This window comes from Haemaphysalis longicornis, unplaced genomic scaffold, assembly GCF_048455015.1.
Source record: "Haemaphysalis longicornis isolate Haplotype H1 unplaced genomic scaffold, Haemaphysalis longicornis Haplotype H1 scaffold_8, whole genome shotgun sequence".
In the NCBI taxonomy this organism is placed as follows: Eukaryota; Metazoa; Arthropoda; class Arachnida; order Ixodida; family Ixodidae; genus Haemaphysalis; species Haemaphysalis longicornis.
The window spans coordinates 32,600,109-32,620,806 of record NW_027526445.1 but is presented as its reverse complement, the minus strand read 5'-3'; the positions used below and the strand labels follow the sequence as shown (position 1 = coordinate 32,620,806).

Genomic DNA, 20,698 nt, shown 5'->3' with positions numbered 1-20,698 from the left:
GGCTCGCGCAAAAGCCCTTGAAAAGGCGTACCCTCCAGGCTCCCCCACGCTATACACAGATGCAGCAACCTATCCTACCAGAGCGGCTGCTGTAGCCACGGTGGTTGACTTGAAACAAGTCCAGCTCGTTTCCGCCTCCTTGCCTACGACATCCCCCACGGCGGGAGAAGAGATCGCCATCGCGTTGGCTATGACCCAAAGTCCCCACCTTCAAACAACTGTTATCAGTGACTCGAAATCAGCCAACCCTAAATTTCCTTTACGCAAGAGTTTCCCCAGCAACTTTATCAGTCCTTTTTCAGGCACAGAGTATTCGATCCCGCTCTTTCACTCTCGTCTGGGCTCCCGCCCATACCGCGCTACCTGGGGACTCAGCGGCCCACGAAGCTGCTCGAGCTTTGGTCTTCCGAGGGCTCGATGGCGCCGCCAATGATAGTGAGGTATTCACTCTACGGGACAGGCTGCACACATACGGGGACATCCTCGCCCATTACCGCTTGGAGCGTGCCATTTTTCCTCCTCCTCACAAATCTCTATCCCGATCCTTGGCGGTCATCTATCGGCAGCTCCAGACCCGCTCCTTCCCCACCGCTGCCATCATGTCTACGATTTTTCCCGACACCTACGTCGACGCATGTCCATATTGTTCGGTCACTCACGCATCGTTATCCCATATCATATGGGCCTGTGATAGCATCCCACTATCCAGGCACCGATCCCATCCCATTCTCCTTACCATCACCAGCGAGGCGCGCTGGGAGGCCGCCCTGCGTGACCCAAACCCCCAAATTCAAGAAGACCTGGCCCGCTTGGCCGAAGGCACCAGACCCCCGCCCAAAAGATCCTCTGCTGCCCGACGACGACGGAGAAGACGTCGCCGGCCTAATCACCCCAGCTGTGGCCAAATAAAGTTGTTATGTCTGTCTGTCAACCAATCTTTAACCCACAAATACAACGCGCAACCATGAGAAAAGCAAGATAAAGAGAAAAAGAACCTGTAAGACTGATGCAGCCACTGACCTTGAGGGGAATATTCCAGATCTTACGGTACCACAAATTTACCCGCAATAAAGAAAGTGATAGGATATAACCACCAGGACAGCATATGAGGCAGTCCTCAACCTCGCAATTTTGACCGTATGACAAACTAACAACGGCTGGACAACCATGGTAACAGAATGGATGTGCGCAGACGGGTCTAGAAGAAGGGCAAGGCCATTTACTCGATATTACGAGCAAATAATAGACTCGTGAAGCGCAGGACAGGAGCGGGTGAGGGTCAATGAGAGAGGCCTTCACCTTGCAGTCGTCCTAAATGGGATGTTTAGCGATAATGAGGATGAACACGTCCTTAAAAATTGTTTTTCTAAATCATTTCAAGAAATCGGAGAAACCACTCCAAGGGAGCATATGGGAAGACAAACCCTGGGGGAGGGGCTCCCGCCATGATAGACAACTCACCGTTCCAGCGACTACGCGTAAAAACTCTCCTGTACCAAAACTATGGATCCAATTTTTCAGGGGAAAAGGCAATATGGCAGGATGAAGGGATGACGTTCATTCAGGGAAAGTTACAAAATCATGAGGACACAGTATACACCGACTCTGGGATGTACGAAAGCACGAGGCTGCAATTGTCTTTGTTGACTGCTTGGAAATCTTAGTGACTGAATGACCCTCCGACATACAGGAAGAAAGAAGTTGAAGTTGGAGCCATCCTCTCGGCAATCCGAGAGGATGGCTCCAAGTTGGAGCCATCCACGGCGATTACAAACCCTCGTTAAGAATCTTTCTCTCATCGATGACATTGAGTACGCGTAAAGCACTGATCGTAAATTCAGCAACTGCGTACGAAAACACTCTGTGGGAGGCGAAGTATCGCTATCGCGTCTTACATTTAGGATACAAACCTAGATGTCTCTGCAACTTTTTTTTACTCTACTATAGCTTATCTAGTGAAACTTGGTGCTAGTATTCGCAATAAATGTTACTGCAGAACAGACAACACAAAAGAGGCCAACGAGATTGGCAACTGATTTTATTTCGGAGGTATCTCCTCGCATATATTCGAGAGCCGAGAATGCGCAGCGTGTTTCGTTGCACGTAAAAATCGAAACAAAAGAAAGAAAGAAACAAGAACACAACGTAGGCCATATTTAACAAAAATGAGAACTCTAAGGCGAGAAGCGCCACCGAGGTGTCAGTGATATAACTGCAGCCACATTCCTTGGTGCAGCGAGCCTCCAGTAATACGAGCTAATTTGTGTCGTGGCTTATACTCGAAGTCCTGGTCCTGAAAAATGCACGCGAACAAAGCGTTATCCAATACCCCAATGCGCGAATGTGCCACCCTTCAGTGGGTATATTGCTGTATTTTAGTCTTCAGGGTACGCACGAAGTATTCAGAGTGCGGGCACAAATTTTTTGTGGTCCGACCCTTCTATAGTACTTGCAAGTTCACTGATTGGTCGGGTGACTGAACTCCTTGACTGACTGAAATGATGACGTTCGCAGGCCATTTTATGAAGCATTGGCCATACTGCTATGGGAATATGCGCCCCTGTCCTGATCTTGATTTAGGTTGCAGAGCATACATCTACGCTTGTGTGTCCGTAAAGGAACATTGACGTCGAAATTGAAGTTGTGCTGAATAGGTAGACTGGAAACCGCTGAAAACGAATGTATCAGTCACTGGGGAAGTGCCTTTAAAATAATCGCGTAAATAACCAAAAAATGGAGGGAGCTCACAGTAATGAGTAAGACTTGCAGTTAGCGAAGCTGTACGCAACAGTAGCGTTTTTCCTCTGTTTCGCCTCACGGCGTTGTTTCGGCCTCGCCGCTGTACGAGGGAGCGCAACTGGAGGTTCGTCTTCCTTTATCGCACATGTCTCTGCGCCGGACGTGGCCTCGTGGCCTTCCTTCGTGGCGCGCGCTTATCATTGCAGCGGCGGCCTGCTCGCCTTCCTCCGCTACGTCTCCTTTCACTCCACGCCAATCTCTCCCCTGCGGCCTGCCTCCCCCCGTTATCGGGCCGCTGCTCCGTGCCGGGCGCTTGCGGAAGGGAGTGTGGTTTGACCTCTAGCGCTCAAGGGCAAAGCCTCTAGCACTCAAGCACTCAAGGTCGCCCCGCGTAGACTACCCGATGTAGCGTAGTGTAGCTTGAGCCACAGAATGGACGCTATCAGTCGCCTAGCAGAGATGACGTAAACGGCGACTGAGCAGGATGCGCCAAGAGTCACGTGACGAACACTAGAATGAGAACCCCGCACACAAGGTCTTAAAGAAACACACAAAACCTTTCTTTGGACATTAACCTCCATAAGTCATAAACAACTATAAACGTACAGGTACAATTCGAGTCGTGCGGTCATACGCATGCTGCCAAGCCCAGAAAAGCCACCTCGCTTGTGGCGATTTTGATGGTTATTGTAGGTTCGGCGTATAGTCACATGCCTGTTATCTCGTTGTTTACATCATGGCGGCACGTAGCGCGTCGGCCTTCCACGGTTGCGCTCTTCTGTGGACAGAAATATGCGTCTGATAGAGCAAGTGTTTTGCTTCCTCACGTAGCGCTGTCTTCCCGAATGAATTTCTGCACCAAGGCCGGCGGCCAAAGCTGTGTGTTTATGTTGTGGTCGCGTTCGCTTCGAGATAAAATGCGACGGCCAGCTCCAGTGGCTGGACTGCTTACTATGTTGGATTATCACCAGCGGCGATTCAACCCGAACCCGGTAGGTTGAGTGTGCGAGATCTTTTTTAAACTTTCTCGGCTTCCGCCGGAGTGAAGTGACTGGTTCGCAACCGTAAATCGCAATAAGTGCGTGTTACCGATACGACGAACATGAGGCAATTGATCGCCTGTTAGATTTTGCGCTTCGGCCTCAAAGCGCATGCCGTTGCGAGGTGTTTGTTCGAAACCATGCCTTGGTTGTCTTAAGTTGACTAAAATGTGTGAGTCAAACCGGGTCTTTCGATTCAGGTCATTGTGTGCTGCTGTCGCGAAATTCATGTCCCTCCTTGACGGGTTTTCTTGCCGCTCGCCATTTTCGGGCCGAGAGGAGCCGTACCGCGTAGCGGAGGAATGTTCTCGCCGCCATTGTCGCACCCGGGTCGGCTGGCCATGTGTTTCGGGGAGAGAGTTGGGCGAGAGTGCCGCGGCCTGCAGAAGGCTGCGCCCCGGGAATTCTTGGAAGACGCGCGGCCCGGTGGACTGTGTGCGCGGGGCAGTGCGGGGTTTCCGGGGAGAATGGGCTGAGAACTGCTGGTGGCCGGACGTACGGCCGGGACGCGGCGTCGGCCTTGAGGGCTGTGCTGGGGAGGCCGAGCGACGACGGCGGTGAACTTCGGGCCCCCGAAGATTCCTCAAGGAGGCGACAGTGCGCGGCCGGAGTTCACCCAAATTGCGTCGCTGATCAGCGGTGCCCCACCACAGACGACCGACAGCCTCCGTCACCCCGGCGAGACCATCAGCCGGACCGCAGCTAAGATGTTCTCCCCTTCTCCATCTTTCTTCGGACTCTCCCTATTCATCTTCTGTGTTGTATTTCCCTATGCGGACTGCACGGGCTTCTTATCCGCCTCCTTCAGTGCACCACGCGGTATGTGTTTCTAGCGGACCTATTGTTAGTAGTTGGGGGAAGCCTCCAACCCCGCCTATTGTATACTCTACTGTCCCCTTCATTTACTGTCGTCTTCTCCTCGGGCTCGTAACGGCGTGTACCTTTTCTTTCATTGTGATTAATGTACTTCGTGTCGGTGTCTTGGCAGCTCTGACCCCAACGGGGTGTCAACTGCAGTGTGTATTAACTCGTCAACCCTCCTGTCTGTCTGTTTCGAATTTCCTGTGAATGTGAATTAAATGTCCGTTGTTTTGAAACTGTTTTCCCGTGCCCCGTCTCGTGCCTCACGCCAGCGGCCAATCAGGCGTGGACCTATCGCCGGTTAGCTGGTCCGAACCACATTCTCGAATTCGCACGTAAGGGGGAGTTGTTTGTCGCTCCTCCCGTCCGAGACTTCGGCCACTAAATTATTACATCGCTCAATTCTGTGACAGCTGCTAACCCTTCTACTAGGGTGCTTACTTAGGAAAAATGATGTTTGTATCATATTATGCACGTTTTTCATGTCATACTGCCGCCATGGCGTTAATTAGTTGAGGTTTGGGCGCTTATAAAAGCGTGCAAGTAAAGCTCTCTTAGAGTTTCTTCGTATAAAAAAACTGGACAGATTTTTGTAAATGAAAATTGTGGGTGCATCAAATCACATTTTTTCATTTTTATAGTTTTTTGTTCTTTCTTATCTTTTTGTTTTTCTTCTATCATCTAGCGTAGCAAGTCAACGTGATGGCTGGGCTAACCTCGCTGGTCTTCTTTAAAGTTAGCCTCTCTCTTTTCCTCTAGGCACACTTTTGGAAGATGGGCTACACTCTAAGAAAAAAGGTAGTCAGTAGTGATTCCTTTTACAGAGTCATTGGCTTGCTGAAGAATTGACTACCTTTGGACTCTGGTGGAGAGGGTAACCAGAAGTCTCTTTCAAATAGAGTCCTGAGACTCTTAGGGAGGGAGTCCTGATGTAGAGTCAGAAGTGAGCCTGCACGAATCCTGAAGATGTAGACACGGCGACTTTTAAATAGTAAACAAAGCGAGTCCGCTTGACTACATTATGACACCAGTAAGAAGAGTCGTCTCGACTCCGTTTGGAAAAGAGTCTTGTGACTCTGTTAGATCGAGTAAAAAAAGAGTCTGCAGGACTCTGTAGGATGTAGTCATACCAATGCCGAATCTGAGAACAAAGAGAGTCCGTTTCGCTACTTTGGCTACTACAAGACCCCAGCGAAGTCCAGTAGACTATTTTGCGGCTCGAGCAAACAGAATCCCTTCAGTGTAGAAAGAGTAAAAAAATACCACACATATACTACTGACCCTATGAGGTAAGCCATGCATACACGCAAGAGAAATCAATGCAAAGTACCAAAACAACTCTTTTATTGAAGCAAATCCTACAACACTTTTAATTTATGCATTGGCTCAATGACTATAAAAAATGTTATAAGTAATAAAAATAAGTAGTTTTGGTCTTAGACAACATATATACGACTAGAAGAAACGTGACAATTACAAGATTCAAAATGATCACCTCAGACAAGATTTGTGTCTCAAATAACAAAAACTTGTAACATCCAACGAGAGAAGCAACATTTCAGCTCACATATACGAAACGCAAACCTACAACAGCGATCAGCCATCGGCTTCTGGCTCAACAACTTAAAGAAATGATAAATGAATATGAAAACACAAATTTTGTTAAAACCACATTTGAACAAATATGAAAAAATATCGCAGTAGACATCGGAAGTGAAAAAGCTATAGAACATACAACTCACAAATCAAAAATAGGACAATGAAATACACAAAACAGAGTTCTGGAGAGTATTATTGCTTAAAAAATTGTACCCTTGAACACATTCGTATCTAGTGCATACAGCTCGGTTTGGCTTAATTAAATGGCCACTTTGACCACTCATACCTAACACAAATGAACATCTAAAAAAGGGTGCTATGAAATATTTAATTGATGATTGTTATAATTTTCCTGAGAAGATTTTTTTGTTAATTTTAGAGCTTTACAGAAATTTACTCGGAGTCTACATTGACAGTTGTGATCTTACAACACCCACCACCTGATGTGCTGGCATTGGAAAACGTATTTATGCCCTCGCTGCCCCTGCGAGAGCTCTCAATGTAGTCATTAGGTTTGCGTCTTTCATTACGGTGCTCGTGCATGTGCTGTTTCCAAAACGGTAAGGGTCTTCCAAAAGGGTAAGGGTCTGCTTTGCAGACTTCACGAAATGGAGGTTGTACGCCCAGTACATTGCAAATAAAAGAGGAATTCTTCACGTGAAGTCCAAAACGTAGATGGAGACATGCTCGCAGACAACCTTTATTGAGTGAGATCCGAGTGGGCTGATCCCCGCGTACAGTAGCGTCGGGTATGAATATGCAGTATCTGGGTCCTTTAAAAAAGACAAATAATGCTGAAATTTAGTTACTGTAAAAAGTACTTTATGTGGACAGACATCAATACCGATAAATTATTACGTTGATTGTCTTTACTAAGTCATGTGCACTGAGAAAGAAAATACTTGGGATAATAAGTTACAGGGAAAGCTCGGTTATAGTACATCCCCCGGTTATGCGAAGACCGGCTTCCTATGATCAATCAGGGGGGTCGCAGCAACCGGCCCTTAGAACCTACGCATTAAATACATCGGTTGTATAACTCAGAAGTACACGCAGCTAGCTTCATGTGATGCATGACTCGCAACCTGACACCCCCATTGCGGTTAAAAAACCTGCATACTTCCTACCTTTCAGGCTGATTTTCTTGCCACATTTTCCTTTAACATTGGGCTATCTCCCGGCTTGTCTGCTTGTGGCACCACTCTTTTTCGGCTCGTTTCTTTCCTACCCCAGTATGCTCACGGCATTATATTAAGCAATAGCGACTGCAGCCGCTCGTGCCTGTTTTTTTGTTGGTTCACAATCGGTGAAGGGTGCACAGAGCGCACAAGGCGCACTTTTATTTTTTCTCGCTGAGCACAACAAACAAATGCTACAAATGCCAATCACGCTTGGTGATAAGATTAAAATAACTGAAGAGACCGAAAAAACGCTGAGCTACCGCCGACCCTTCCATCTACATTCGTTGCTTCTTTGTTCACTAATAACAGCCGTGCGGTTCCCTTCAGCAAATGTCCTGCTTCAGAAAATGCCCTGCTGCACCCATAGCATTTGCATTCTTCTCGCACTTTCGCTTGGCTAAGCTTTATTACATGGCACACAGCTAACAGAGCAGGACGTTCTTGGAGCGCACATATTGTGGAAGTAAATTTTTTTTTCAGGAAATAGGTACCTAGGTCACGCATTCACAAATTACATGAGGACAAGTTACACAGTAAATACCGTGTTTCGCCGAACTATTCACAAAGCGCTGTCGTCTGTCCATTCTCGACTTCTCGTGGCTGTACCTAGTCTGTGCTACTTCAAGATGTTAAAGAACCACTAGCAACTACCCCACTGCGGATCTTTCCAAAGCTTGACTTTGCTGGCAGATATCTTAAACACACTGGTTCCTTCCCAGGGTCTGGAGCTCCCCTTAAGGCTTCTGTTCATGCTAAGTTACAAAATTAAGGTTTTCAAGAAACCGAAATTCTTGAAAACAATGTTCTTGTTCAACAATGTTGACAAGTATGAAAATTACACCGTACTTAGACGGGCAGATTTGTGACTATATAAGACTATTGCGCAGGCCTTGTTTTGCTTTGTCCGAGCGGCTGGATCGGGTCACAGACAGACAGACAGACCAAAATTTCTGGAATTAAGTAGTCCAAGAAAGACTACCGTCTTTAAAAATTGTCCAGTGATCAAACAAAACCGTTCAGTTTTCATGATTGCGCTGTGTACCTGAAATGAGCGGTTAATAATTTTTGAGCTCAACGAACACAACCTCACGCTCGAGCCACGGCATTTCGCGGCGCTTTCCGGCGCAAAACTCTCGCAGCGTTCCGTGAAGCCCGCAACTCCACCCCCCACCCTATTCCGCATTCGCTCTCCAGTCTGCGAGTCACTGCTCTCGCTCGCTGTTATGTCAACTCCTCGCCCCCTTGCTGTCACGTCGCTGCTCCTCCAAAGGTCCTTTGGGCGCCGGTGGCGTGTGCCTTTGGACGCAGGAGTACCTACGCGAGCAGTGAAGTAAAGGTCAATGCATTAGAGGCGATCACAGCCTTATGCAATGCTTGGTCAAATTGGAGCAGGGGTTGCTCGCACTCGGCAGGAACTCGAGAAACAGCCAAAGCTCACTGCCCTTTTTGCAAATGAATAAAGCTTTGCTTCACTGAATACGTTGTGTTTTGATTCCTCGCGGTTGTGGCGCAATTACAGCTCAACTACTTCAGCTTTTATCGAGCGGACGCTTATATCGAAATCCCGCTTATAAGGAATTTTTCGCCGTCCCGCTGACTTCGTTATAACGAGGGTTTACTGTACAAGCGAAACCCGATATATCGATCGGCAAATAACTCAGGAATGCCCCCCCCCCTCCCAAAAGAAAAGTTTGCTTTTCCTCAAGGTGAAGGAGAAATTCCGCCGGCACACCCCTCAAAGGAGCCATGAAGACAAAATACAAGTTGGGTTTGTTAGAAAGACTGCTTAGTCCCAATAACAATGATACCAGTGTCATCGCAATCTTCGAACAAATACCGGAGATATTAAAGAAAACGTGTGAAGCTATGGCGACCCCCTAGCCAATTTCCCGCAAATTTTCTATGACGTCACGGAACCTTGTTTCTGCGATTTTCGGCCGCCTAACTGACCTGTCGCGACGACATATGACTGGACGTCTGTAACGGGGCCTCTAGTTCCATTTTACCGCATCACTTGAATGCTAACGTGCAGTTAACGCACTGAAAATTATGTTTTATTGTTGGCCCGTATGACGTCATTTTTGCTCATAACACTTCAGTGTGGCGCAAAATTTGAAAGTTTTAAAAACTTGCTTTTTTTCGATAAAAAACATCTTTTGTGGCTGTAATGGAGCTGAGTGAGATACTGAATCCTAGTTCTTTGAAATTAAACAAGCTTGTATTATCTCTTCATGGCTCCTTTAAAGTGATTTATTCCGGCCGCTCATGGGCAGTTGGCGGCTCCTTCCCTCCTCCTCGCTCTCCCTCTCTATCGTGACGCACGTGCGCCGTCTAAGGCGAGCTGGCGCACCCCCATGCCGAGAATGATCGTGGCCCGTCCACCAAGTTTTTTTTCGTACTTTGTGCTTGTGCCGTTCGCGCTTTATAGGCTTTTTTTCCGAAGTGTAGCTGTGGTGGCTATCGCTAGAAACGTGTATTTGATGGATCTAGCTAGCGCAAAGCGACCGAATTTGCATTTCGCCGTGAAGCCGGCAATCATAAATCGAGTCAAACGCGGTGTGGCGCTATAGTACTACAAAGCAATTGTCATCTAGTGCACGATAACGCTGAGTATACTTAGGTATAGCCGGACATGGCTGGCACACAAATTTTCTTGCCTGCTTCCTTGTGTCTGATTTCCACGTACAACGTGTGCTCGTTAAGGAGGATATTCCCCGCCTTTTGCTCACGAATGTGGCCTTGCAAACGCTCCAGCGCCACCCTAAAACATAACAATAGTTCACTCCAAAGTCCACACAATGCTAATATACCTTTCGTTAGACCGGCGGCCTATGAACGAAACGCTTACGGGGCGCAAGCTGCAGCAGGATGGTGCGAAAGTTCATGTTTGCTGGGGCAGGCGAGGCCACATTTGCGAGCAAAACATAGAAATGGTCCCATAACGAGCACAGTTTCTACGCAAGAATCAGCCGCAAGAGTAGCATTAAAAGCGTTCTGCGCACCTCCTATATACCTCTAGCACCAGCCACCGTAAGCTTACCGACGCGGTATTCAGACATGATAACCTGAAAAATAAAAACCGCATTTCACCATGCCTCGTCGTACCATTTAACCATAAAGCTACGCCAGCTTCCTCGAGGTTCGTGTGTACGGGATTTCGGCGCACGTTCAAGATTCCCAGGTGGTCAAAATTAATCCGGAGCCCTCCACTACGGCGTTCCTCATTACCTGCGTTGCGTCGGCGCGTTAAACCCTTCAATCAATCAAGCTTCCTGGAGGTACTGGGCGTTTTCTTTGGTTCATGGCCACTGCAATGGAACAGTTGATACACTTTCAACCGTTATCGAAGGGAACTTATTTCACACTCGTTTACCTTCGCGAACACTATAGTGAGAGTGAGGGCTGAGCGGTGGGGGGAGGGCGGGCAAGCCCCTCAGTGCTTGTAGAAATCTACGGAGCGGGCAGTACTGAGCGCCACACTGTTAAGCCGAGTGCACCGAAGCATCTTAAGGGCGATTATGAAGCCCCACTGTTCCCCTTATATCCATAGCGAAAATGTAAATAAAAAGAGCGCCCCTGCCGTCGTTCGCGTTGAGGGTGCGCTGGGCGCTAGACGTTTTGTAGGTAAAATAAGAGATCGCGCGGTAGATTCGTATTGTTTAGCCACCACCTCACATCCCGTGCGGCACCAAGGTTGACGCACAGAACGTGGCAGGTAACGGAAATGTCGGCGTGCAAGGTGTTTTATCGTACGCGCGTATTGTGCGACGAGTGGGTCCTGCGGCCGCGATGGTTCGCTCGGTAGGTTCTAGTTTTACTGCTAGAACACATCCGTTTCTCAATCGCTTCCGGCAACCGTTTACGTAACGCGAAACGTCGTGAAATAGCGCCAGAAATGAAATGCGTTTCACAATTGGTAATTTCTGAGCAATTAAAGTACCTTTCGCCGCCCAATAAACACTGACAGGGCTTCGGGGCAGTTAAATTTCGTCGTAGCCGAACTTGCTGTTTGCCTTCAGTGTCATTTTAAGCTGTGGGCATGAAAGCCTAGTCATGGTGCTCTTATCTTTGTGTCTTTTTCATCTTCCTGGCGGTACTATAACCAAAAGCCTGAGCCTATCGCTCTTGTTAGGCTTAACGTTTCTCATAGCTTAACGTTTACCATTCTTAACGTTCCTCTGAAGTTGCGGGTACTATTTGACGATGTTGGGCGTGCCTTCAGTTTAACGTTACACGTAACGTCGACCCGGCCGTCAGGGGCATAGAGTTTCGTACTAATAAAGGAAAATGTGGCGCTAGTGCCTAGGCAAGCCGCGATTCAGCGAGAGGGCAGCCATGTACCGGACAGGAACGTTCAACTTGTCCAGGGAAGGGTCACCAAGAAGCTCTAAAGATGCCGGTGGCTGCGAAAAACCTGCAATATTGTGGGAAAAATACTTAGAGTTGTTTTAATCACAGAAAAGTGGAGCTCCGAAATATTGTTTTGCGAGGCATTATGTAGGAGCGTTATGCAGGAGGAACAAGAAAAAAAAATTACATCTTTTTGTTTATTCTGGCCTCAGAAAATCTAGCGAAACCTTGTGTCTAGCCCGCCAAGTAGGAGAGGGGGGGGGGAACAACATCTTTATTTGCCGGCTAAAAGGTCACGGTGGCTCTCACTCCCTCGCTAGGAGGGGGGTGCCGGCCGCGACTACTGGCGTGTGATCGCCGCCAGCGGAAACTGCGCGGCGGCTTTCTGCGCGTCCTTGTCTGTCTCGCGCATCGCACGCGCGAGATAGGGCGGTAGTATGTTCGTTTCCGCAGTAACGTTGCTAGCTCCTGTGGCGGCACACACGACAGATTTCCTTCTAGTACAGTAAAGCCTCGTTGATACGTTGTTCACGGGAACTGGAAAATAAAACGTATTACGCGAAAATCGTATTAACCAAAGAGGCTAAAAACAGGAGGAAAATATGCATACTCCATCAGCAACCTATAGAGCAACGTTGAAGTGGCTGGTAAGTTTGTGCGGAACTTTTTTTCTTTTCAACGTCACGTCCAGGACTACATTCTTCTGCAACGTAAAAAAGAAGCTAGCGGTATTTTTCGCTTCGCCGGGCGGTGTTTTGTGCGAAAATTCGTGTCTTACCTTAAATCGGTGAATCCAGTTGCCGGACGCTTGAAAGTCTTCAGTGTGCAAGAAGAGCGCGGATATGTCAACTTTTTCGCGTACAACTGTCCCTTCGACGTTGACTTCTGCCGCTCTAGCTTCCTCGAAGCATGTAAGCAACACGTCTTCCGGTGCGGTTATGATGTGTCTCACATGAGGGCGCAGTGTATCGCCTGAAGCGTCATCATCATTGGACGGAGCGGCCACGCCAGGCAGCGATGTTTTCGCGGCGAAAACCGACACTGCCGCGGCCTCAGCGGCTCCACAACGTACAAATAATGCCTTGTTAGAAAGGCGCTTAATTAAGCTAGTATAGCGAACAGTAAACGTAATATTTCTAGAAATGACGGTCAATATCCACTTTCGCGATCGTGTTATGCAATTTTCGGCAAAAGTGTGACCGTATTAAACCCACAAAGATGCGTTATTTCTAAGGGACGTTGGCTGGGAATAAAAAGATAAAAGCATTAAGCCGAAAAACGTATTATGCCGAATGGTACCAACGAGATTCCACTGTATATGGTAATATGAAGCTGTATGGGAAGAAGTACACGTACTAAAAGGGCCGTGAAGAACAAACACGTTTGTTTCATTAAAAAACGATTTGTCGTGGTAAAACAGATAGCAATTTTATTGTAAAATTCAAACAAATAACCGAGATGTTAAACAGAACAAATGTGAAGCAGTGGCGACTCCGCAGCCACTTTGCGGCGATTTCGCTATGACGTCACAGAATCTTGATTGGGCAGTTAAATCCACGCGACCAAAGCCACCGCCAAGAACCAAAGCTAAAATTGTAGTGGGGCCTGTTGATCGACGATTACCGCTTGTATGCTAAGTGTAACGTGCGCACTGATAAGTGTGTTCTTTGTTTGGCTGCTATTGCGTCACCCGGGCCAATATTACCCATCTGTGGCTTAACATTTGAAGAATCCTCAATATTTATTTTTTTGTATTTTTAAGCAAAATTTTAAGGTATAAATATATAGTTCGAGATAAAACCTGTAGTCACAAAAGCAGATGAATTTACGCCACCGGTAACGACGAATCATTCCTGTGGAGCTGTGCCTAGCTCATTGAAGGACTCGCCGCTATTATCATCATGTCATCATCATCATCTTCATCATCAACAACAACAACAACTGCAGATGACCGCCGCAACTACTTCTGTACACGACGTATTACGCAAGTTAAAAAAGGCGCATCTACTCAAATGAACTAGGCGACGCATTGCCTGTGACTCACTGCTAAGGAGCGCCAGCGTAGCGGAGTCCCACGCTACCTAGGGATACTTCTGGGTACTTCCGGGTACTTCCTGTCCCCAAGGGGCGTGGCGGCCGCTCTGAGCTGTGCGATGTAAACTCCATGTCGTTTACGTCGCTGCGTTCGTTCGATATATGAGGGACCATAGTTCGATCCATCGTTGAGAGTACATCTCTCAACTGAAGAGATAAGAGCCTTGTTTAAAAGTTGGGGAAACAGTTGTCAACGCGGCCTCGTTGTGATGATAGGGAAGGGGAGGAGGTTACGAAGTGTAGTCATTTGGCCCTGAACGGCTGAGTGTGGAAATAAACAACGCCCGCACCCGTCCACGCACCGGCCTGTGACCTCAGAGCTTCGAAGAGGGCAGGCAGCAAGTTGGAGCGGGCACTTGGACGGTGTTAGCGAAATACGCTTTTCCCGAACACGGAGCACGGATTCTTGAAGCCACGTCTAACACTGATCTAAGGTATGTTCTACGTGTCTGCCTTGTGGGGTTGGTGTGGTTCTGTCCGCGTGGTTGTAGCTGTCTGACTATGCGGTGAGCAAGTGCTTATCACGGTTCGTGAATTTCTGTGTTTTGTTTCTATGTGACAGAAAGATGTTTGGGTTGCTCCCCCGGAGAGAATAACATGGGTTCTCGGTCGACTTCTTAAATACAGTAATTCGTAAATCAACCACGCTGAGCTGACCCGCCGCGGTGGCTCAGTGGCTAAGGCGTTCTGCTGCTGAGCACGAGGTCGCGGGTTCGTTTCCCGGCCGCGGCGGCCGCTTTTCTGATGGAGGCGAAAAGCAAAAACGCCCGTGTGTACGAGATTTCGGCGCACGATAAAGATCCCCAGGTGGTCAAAATTAATCCGGAGCCCTCCACTACGGCGCGCCTCATCGCCTGCGTTGCGTCGGCGCGTTAAACCCCACAATCAATCAATCAATCAACCACGCTGAGCTAATCCTCAAAATCCCCTCTCTGAACTTACTGCCAATCCAGAGCAGTGCCTGTTGCAAGATTTCGGAGCATTTTGTTCGGGAGCTCGCGGAGCAGCTGTGGTCGAGATCACTTGAGGTGCCGTGTTTAAATGGCTGCGATGAGGTGTCGAAATAAGACAAGCTACCGTAAGATTGGTTGCTTCGGCCCATTGACGTCTTTCCGGAGACGTTATGCCGTTTCCGTTTCTCCGCGAACGATGGCATGCAGCTATTATCTCTGGCTCCTAGTTGTACGCTTATTATTATCCGAGCACGTTTTGGCGCCACTGCGCATACCACTAGGATTGGATGTCCAGAGGGAGAGATCCTTGCGCGTGGGTGTTCGTGATTGCCAAAGCTTGCTTTAAGCAATAAGAACGTCTATACTCGACTTTGACAGTTTATTATTGGAATGGCTATTGTCTATATTTCGAAAAAATAGCATAAATGAAATGTGCCTATATGAATTCCCCCGGTGAATTTTTTCCGAAATGTAACAAAATTCTTGTATTTCTCATTTTGGGTTTCCTGTGGGTGAAGGGAATTGGTCATTAAAACGTTGCATTCGTGAGCCAGTTAGAGTTCGGACTTTCTCGGTCATCTTCAGGGCACACATCAAACCCAAGGCAAAAACAAGCGGCACAGAGCAAAAGGGCGCCTGCATCTTGATGGAACTGTATTCGGTCGACGCCCCCTGGAAAAAGCGGTCCATCGATCGGTCATCAAGGGCACTGGCGTGCGACATCAAAAACTGGTGTGCAGCGTTCGCGCTCTGTGGTGGAGAGTCTTTTGCCTGTCCTTGTTTTTGTGGGTCACCTATGATGCGTAGCCAATCGCCGCAACGGCGAACTACCGCTCGAAATACTTCTGAGTAAGAAATCTTAGACATACAGCAAATGATCACACTTTAAAGCGAATTAAAGAGAGCTTTCTTAGTAGGTCTGACGGTGTCTTGTCAAAAAACATAACGCATTTTCTCATAGACCGTTTGGTGGATATCTCTGATAAGATCTCTGGACACAAGCGCGTTCCTGAAACCAGGCTTCCATTGTATCAAAAAGGGTACTTGAAACTCACTAAAAGGAACGGTTTTAAATAAGATAATAAACGCACCGATCATGAATAAACAGTACAATAGTATACCTTTATCTCAGAAATTACGCATCGGTATACATTGAGATCATTCGTAGATGCGTTTACTCAGTGGCCGAAACATGGTCTCATCGGTTCGTTCTTTATCGCACTTTCAGAGAATGTTCATAACGAACTTTTAGCTTCGGCGCTTCCCTCAACTTTCTTTAGCAAGGGATGGTGATTTTGTTTTTGTCTAAGCCGTTGTGGTTAGGCGAAGGAATTACGGAAAATGGGGTGTTGATAAAAGTATTACTTATGCCACTCTAGTTATCAGGGATCGTAGAGATCCGGCAAAAAAATAACATGCTTTTGTCTCCCAAAAAGGCAGTATATATAAAAAACTGCAAGAAATAGTGTACCGGCAGGGTTAAAATTAAAAAAAAAAATGGGCGCGCATCTGTCTGCTTCACTGCAAATGTCGTCAGAAGATGAAATTTGTCTGCGCCCCTGCAACGTAGTCCATTTTCCTCTCCCTGTTCCGAACCCTTCTCCTCCCCCTCGCTCTCTCGTGATGAATGGAATGGAAGTTTGTGCAATGCAATTCAATGGTCCCGTCTTCGCACTGCTGGCGCGCCATCTGTTCTGACAGCGCTCACCTTTTTTCTATGTTTTCTGTTGTTTTCCTGGAGCACCCCTGCTAGCGAGCTAACTTTACTGTCTTTTTTTGCGGTTATTTCGCATGAGCCGGAACCTACCTGCACCACTTTGAAGAGGTTTGTTTTTTCACTTGCTATTGCGAAAATTAACTCAACTTTTCTCATTTTCTGAAAGAACGCGGGAACTTAGAATAATGTAGTAACATTTTGCTCCAAATGTGCCTAGCTTAACTTTTGTTGCGTCAAGAACTGGGCATAAGTTTGACGTGGTCGAACAGTTTCAATAGTTCGGAAAAGTTCTACCTATTTCTTTTTGCTGAATTGATGCCACTTTTGGCCGGAAGGCTGAATGGAGGACAAACAGACCGTCTGTATATACCGCTAGGTGTTGTTTATAGGTGTTTTGTGCCTTGTGTTCTTAGTGTAGGGTTTTGCTGTAAAAACTCCATCTTAAAGAACCCGATAGTGCGAATTTCCCGTTGTAACCAACGAATTAGGATTCCCCGCAGGTACTTGTACGGCTCAATGCTTTTTATGAACTCCAGCGAGCGAAATCGATTCAGCGCCATTCCGAATTAATGAAGTATTTCGAGAAACAGACGTTTAACAATGAGCAATTTCGAATGCGTTTCATCACAACGCCACGAAGGTTGTTGCGCCATCTCCGAGAAAATACCTGGCCTCTAGTTTCGTTCTTACGGAGCTCTACGAAATAAACTCAGCAGTCAGTATACCATAAAATCAGCAGCAAGATAAACTCGGCAGGCGGCAGACCACGGCATCCCGGCCAGTACGCTTTCCGCAACCTTGAAGGGAAAGAACTCTGTCATTCATACCACTTCGTCTTGAATTTCGTCGAAGAAAAAAACCTCAAGACGGCCTCTCACGAAAAGTTGGAGGAAGCCCTGTTTACGTGGTTCAAGAATATGAGAGTCAAGAACGTTCCGAAGTGACATAACAAATAACCGTGTGTTTCGCGCGTCTGCTCGGGTGCGGCGACTTGAGGGCACACCCCGGCTAGTTTATTAGTTTTACTGCGGACTTTTAGTGCATTGGTAAATTATCAGCAGGCGAACGCCGCGGCCGCCGCAATTACGATGATCATGGCAGCTGCTGAAATGTGCCTCTCTATAGACATCGAATTTGTGGAATCAGGTGCTTGTAATGTGACAGTCCGAATTTTTCGAAGTTTTTGATTTAACGAAATAATTCTCTGTTGAAGATGACTTTGTTGGATCCGGTTTAACTGCATTATAAGATAAACGTTTTCCCAGACATACAGCCGTACAGACAGACAAAAATTTCTTGCGTTTGAGTAGCCCTAGCAAGACTACTGTCTTCAAAAAAATGATGAGCCATTCCACTCTGTGAAGGCGGAGGGCCATCGAAGATGTTATCATGTCTGTATCTCGAAACACAACGTCCTTGTTTTTTTTTACCTCTATCACAAAACAGCTGCCGCAGTTGTGAATCGAATCCCCATTTTGCTATTTAGCGCAACGCTTGCCTGCGCAAATGGTGTTTTCCGCGAAGACCGCAAAAGATGCGCCAAAACGGTATTGCGCCAACCAGCTCGCAACACGCTATCTGAAGCTATGGGGTGGAGCCACGCGCTGTTCAGAGGTCGAAGGTTGCAATGTGAAACGAACCGTCAATTTCTCGCTTATAAATAATATTCGCTGAAAAGTTCAGCGCCCCATTTCTTCGCTTCGCAACTGTGAAAACCTCCATGGGCCTGCGTATGCGCACTGTGCCCGCATTTCACAAGCAAAGAAACCCCTTGCGTCGTCTGCTCTGTTTCAACCTGATTCCGGAGCGTGACGTCGGTGACGTTATTCGCAGACTCATGATGTGGTGGCGCTCTCCTCGTCCTCGAGAACGTTGCGGAAAGGGAGGATGAAACCACGGCTGCGAACGAAAGCTACACGGCGCGCAAGAGGCCGACGCTGCAGTTGCCTGCAACCATATCACTCAATTCCCTTGTAATGCGTTTTGTTGGGTACAAAAACGAACTGATGGTTTTTAGTAAAGGTTTCACACAAACGCTGACTTAGATATGACGGTAGCGTAGCACTCAGTGCATGCGCGGCGATCTCCCGAGCCGTGCTGACCCCGCACTCCTCAGTTGGCCCATGCGCTGGGGAATCGCAAGCGTCCCCTGAACAAATCACGTGAGTTTGGCTTCCGCACGTCTAAATTGTCGCAACACTATTTCTGTTGTTGTCCTTGAACAGGTGACAGACCTTGAATTGGTGATCGGCTGTCACCAGCATAGGCGCGCGACTTTGTCCTTCACCACATAATACCCACTGGGCCTCTGGTCGTCTGTCTCCCCAATGGAAAACCGAGGAGATGCGTTTCATACCTAAGCCCAACAAGTCACCCCATCGTGACCACTTGCGCACGATGTCCCTCACATCCTGAGTGGGTAAGCTGGTGGAGCAACTTATATTGAGGCGTCTTCAACCATTTTTAGTGGACACAGGCTTATTCCCCGATACCATGTATGGGTTCCGGAAACACCGCAGCACCCACGACATCCTGCTCCGTTTGAAGGAAGAAGTCTTGGCCCGGCTACCCGGAACTTTCCCAGGGCCATCTCAGCACGACCTAAAAAACGCCTTCGATAATGTTTTAGATTTAGCTGTTTTCCCCCGGCTCAATCAGCCTGGATTTGGTCATCGCGTCTACTTCTGGAGTTTAGATTTTCTAACCCAATGCGAGGCGATCCTCAAAGTTGGCGATCTCAAGTCGGATCCTATATTCCTTGGTGATAGAGGCACGCCTCAGGGATCCGTATTGTCCCCCTTCTCTTCACATTACTGGACTTGTCCAAACAACTGGATGCCATCCCCAACAAACATGAGGCTCTATATGCAGATGACATCACCATGTGGACATATACTGATTCTCATGGAAACATAGAAGATGCTCTCCAAGAAGCCACGGACATTGTGCAGTGTTTCGCATAGTCAGTGGGTCTTCCATGCAACCCTCAGAAATCAGAACTAATAATTGTGAGCAAGCACCCATCAGCTCAAAATATGGAGCCTAACTCAATACATTTCGACTGCCAGGACATCAAGCCCAGCTCTTGAATCAAAATTCTTGGTCTCACCCTACAAGCAAATTCGCGGAACAATCAGACGTTATCCAAACAAATCAAGACATTCATTCAAGTCACGCACATGTTCCGTCGCATCTCTAACCGCCATCGGGGCCTCAGAACAAGATATTATGGCACTGATTACAGCACTTCTAATCTCTAAAGTTACCTACGTTGCTCCATACCTTTGCCTCACCAAAGGAGACTTGGACTACTTTGACGAACTCATACGCAAGGCCTTTAAACAAGCATTGGGCCTACCTGAATACTTCTGTTCGACGTCTTCTTCAACTAGGGCTTCATAGCACAGCTTCGGAGTTAATTGAAGGCCATCTTGCCAGTCAACGTGTCCGGCTCACTCAAACATCTGCAAGCCTTGCCTCACTCAAACACCCACGACTCGCGCACACAGCAGCTCCTGCTGGCTTTCTTGTCCTCTCAAAGGCTTGGAGGTCTGCTATGCGGGTTTGGCCAGTACCAAAGAACATGTACCCCGATCTCCACCCGTGGAGAAGACAAGCATGGGGTCAAGCCCACGAGAACTTCTACGGGAATCGTCAGGACGTCCCTTATAAAGATGCTAGCTCGTGCCAAGGCGGCCAGCACATTGTTGCAACCGTCACCACCTAATAGCCCTTATAACTGGGCTTCCATTAAAACAACACCCACGCAGATTTCTGAGGAACTGGCGATTGCACTCGCACTAATTCAAACCAAGAGCTCTGTCATCTTAACCGACACTCAAGCTTCCTGCCGGAGCTTCTTGGCGGTGAGGGTGGCCCCACCAACTGTCCGCCTGCTCTTGCTACATCAAAGAAACGTCGCCCTGGTCAGGACACCCGCCCACTGTACGTTGACGGACAATAGTTTTGCCCACCAGCAAGCCTGCGGACTCTTCTCCCAGGCCCCAGAAGAACAAGCGGAGCCCACACAATGGGTCACGTTTCAGGATTTCACACAGTACTATCGACTTGACAGATGTTTCTCTGAACCGCACTCCAAGCTGTCCAAATCACAAGAAACGGCTCTTCGTCGCATCCAAATGAATACTTTCGTCCTGCCAATTC

At 47.7% G+C, this 20,698-nt stretch overlaps 1 pseudogene across 1 annotated transcript in view; it reads left to right on the top strand.

Moving 5' to 3' along the window:
• Positions 1-13,897: 13,897 nt before the first annotated feature.
• LOC144148935 (iris pseudogene) overlaps positions 13,898-20,698 on the top strand; it is an 84,312-nt pseudogene continuing 77,511 nt past the window's right edge. Inside the window, exon 1 of the transcript XR_013318115.1 lies at positions 13,898-14,298. The product of XR_013318115.1 is annotated as an iris pseudogene (transcript). The remainder of the gene's footprint in view (positions 14,299-20,698) is intronic.